The sequence below is a fragment of the Theropithecus gelada genome, unplaced genomic scaffold (genome assembly GCF_003255815.1).
Source record: "Theropithecus gelada isolate Dixy unplaced genomic scaffold, Tgel_1.0 HiC_scaffold_3170, whole genome shotgun sequence".
NCBI lineage: Eukaryota > Metazoa > Chordata > Mammalia > Primates > Cercopithecidae > Theropithecus > Theropithecus gelada.
Genome location: NW_020259663.1, coordinates 1,492 through 4,821, shown reverse-complemented (window position 1 = coordinate 4,821; position 3,330 = coordinate 1,492). Strand labels below are relative to the sequence as shown.

General features: G+C 34.4%; 1 non-coding gene across 1 annotated transcript; it reads right to left on the bottom strand.

Annotated features, from left to right (window-relative positions):
• Nucleotides 1–3,017: 3,017 nt before the first annotated feature.
• Nucleotides 3,018–3,124, bottom strand: LOC112617666. Its single transcript, XR_003117941.1, has one exon. It is a non-coding gene; the product is annotated as a U6 spliceosomal RNA (small nuclear RNA).
• Between the last annotated feature and the right edge of the window lie 206 nt (nucleotides 3,125–3,330).

Genomic DNA, 3,330 nt, shown 5'->3' with positions numbered 1-3,330 from the left:
ATGCTGCTATAAAGACACATGCACACGTATGTTTATTGCAGCACTATTCACAATAGCAAAGACTTGGAATCAACCCAAATGTCCATCAGTGACAGATTGGATTAAGAAAATGTGGCACATATACACCATGGAATACTATGCAGCCATAAAAAAGGATGAGTTTGTGTCCTTTGTAGGGACATGGATGCAGCTGGAAACCATCATTCTTAGCAAACTATCACAAGAACAGAAAACCAAACACCGCATGTTCTCACTCATAGGTGGGAACTGAACAATGAGATCACTTGGACTCGGGAAGGGGAACATCACACACCGGGGCCTATCATGGGGAGGGGGGAGGGGGGAAGGATTGCATTGGGAGTTATACCTGATGTATATGATGAGTTGATGTGTGCAGCACAGCAACATGGCACAAGTATACATATGTAACAAACCTGCACGTTATGCACATGTACCCTACAACTTAAAGTATAATAATAATAAATAAATTTTAAAAAATAAATAAATAAATAAATAAATAAAAAGCAATGTTAATAAAAGAAAAATATATTTTTAGTATGTGCCAGGCTTATTTTCCAAAACACTTTTTCTGTGAACATGTGGGACTTTGAAAAAAGCCCCACATTCTACCTTCCCCTTCTGTGTGAACAATAAATTTATGCCTTCACATGCAAAGCCTTCTTGCCTGATATAAAAACAGTGCCTCATTGAAGTTAAGAACATGGGCTTTGAGTCAGGATGGCTATTATTAACAAAATAAAAAAAAAATCATCACTAATTGTCAGAGAGATTCAAATAAAACCCACAATGAGATACCATCTCACATCAGTCATAATGGCTATTGTTAAAATGACAAAAAATAAAAGATGCTGGTGAGGTTGTAGAGAAAAGGGAATGTTTATACACTGTCAATGAGAGTGTAAATTTGTTCAACTATTGTCAAAAACAATGTGGTGATTCCTCAAACAGCTAAAAACAGAACTTCCATTCGATCTAGCACTACCATTACTGGGTATATACCCAAAGGAATATAATTTATTTTACTGTAAAGACACATGTATGTGAATATTCATTGCAGCACTTTTCACAATAGCAAAGATATGGAATCAACCTAAACGCCTATCAATGACAGATTGGATAAAGAAAATGTGACACCTGTATACCACAGAATGCTATGCAGCCATAAAAGAAAATGAGATCATGTATTTTCTGGGAACATGGATGGAGTTGGAGGCCATTATTCTTAGTAAACTAAGGCAGAAACAGAAGAACAAACACTGCATGTTCTCACTTACAAGTAGTAGCTAAATGATCAGAACACATGGACACACAAAGGGGAACAACAGACATTGGATTTTACTTGAGGGAAGAGGGTGGGAGGAGGGAAAGAATCAGAAAAATTAATGAGTACTAGGCCTAGTACATGGATGACAAAATAATCTGTACAGCAAACCCCCATGACACAACTTTACCTATATAACGATCTTGAACACGTACCCTTGCACCAAAAATAAAAGTTAAGAAAAAACAAACATTGGCTTTGACAAGCACTCAAGTACTTCTGTTGTCCCTCAATATCCTTTTCTGTAAGCAGTGATGATAATACCACTCTATAACTTGCTGTGATGTGACAAGGATTATATTATATGATACATCTAAAGAACTTAGCATATGCCTTACATATTTGTGTGCATTTAAATAATGGTAGATATTATTAAATTATATTTTTTCCATGGGTGTTAATTGCTTTGCATATTTTGAAGGAATTTACCACATCAATATTCTGGTTTCCAAATTAAAATAATTTACTAAATTTCCCAAATTGCATCATATCTCAAAATCAATATAAGATTGGTCTATAGGAAATGTATTCTGGATATTTTTCTTTTCACATAAAAAAAACAACCATTTTAACAGTCCAGCTATGTCAATGCCTTTTATTATTTTCCCAGATCCAAATTACTGCTTTAGAAAGATTACATCACATTTTTACTGTAATTTTGCATTCTCCAGAGCAAATGATCATATATTTTCGAGGTGAAATGCTCTATTTTTATAAATAATTTTAATTTTAATTTTAGACTCAAAGGGTGCTTGTGCAGGCTTGTCACATGGGTATATTAAATGACGCTGGGGTTTGGGGTATGCATCAACGAACATACAATTCTAAAGGTAGTTTTTCACCTTTGCCTTCCTCCTCTTCTTCCCACTTTTAGCAGTCCTCAGTATCCATTGTTCCTATCTTTATGTTAATACATATCCAGTATTTAGCTCCTGCTTATAAATGAGAACTTGTGGTATTTGGTTTTCTGTTTCTGTGTCAATTCACTTAGGATAATGACCTATAGCTACATCCACATTGCTTGAAAAGATATTATTTCACATTTTTAATGGCTGTGTAGTATTCCATGGTATATATTTATCATATTTTCTTTATTCAATCTACCGTTGGTGGGCACCCAGGTTAATTCCATGTTTTTGCTATTGTGAAAAGTGCTTCAATAAACTTACAAATGCTTGTGTCTTTTTTTATACAACAATCTGTTTTCCTTTGGGTATGTACCCAGCGATGGGATAACTGGGTCAAATGATAGTTTGTTTGAATTCTTTGAGATTTCTCTAAACTTCTTTCCACAGTGCCTGAACTAATTTACATTCCCCCCAATAGTGTATAAGAATTCATTTTTTCTATAGCCTCACCAGCATCAATTATTTTATGTCTTTTTAATAACAAGCATTGTGAACGGTATGAGATGGTATCTCACTGTGGCTTTGATTTTCATTTCTCTGATAATTAGTGATTTTGAGTATTTTTTCCATGTCTGTTGTCTACTTATATGTCTTCTTTTGAGATGTGTCTGTTCATGTCGGCCTTGTCCAGTTTTCAATGTTTTTTGTTGTTTTTGTTGTTGTTTTGCTTGTTTAAGTTCCTTAAAGACTCTTTATAGTAGGCCTTTGTTGGATGCAAGGTTTGTGAACATTTTCTCTCATTCTGTGAGTTGTTTCTTACTCTGTCGAAAAATATGAAATGCTTCATGAATTTGTGTGCTATTCTTGTTCAGGGGCCATGCTAATTTTCTCTGTATCATTCACAGTTTTAGTATAGGTGCTGCCAAACGAGCACAGCTATTCCATTCTGAGGGATAAAGGGTCAGAGTAACAACGGATGAAAGTGCCTTGAAACTTGTTCTTAGTTGGAAAATCTTTTTTAAAAATCTAGATTTGGATATTCCCAATGTATTAGAGGAAAATAATTTCTATCATTGAAATAGCAGAATGTAAAACTTAAAAGAAGTAGACTATAAAAAATGTTTTGTGATAACAAGTTGG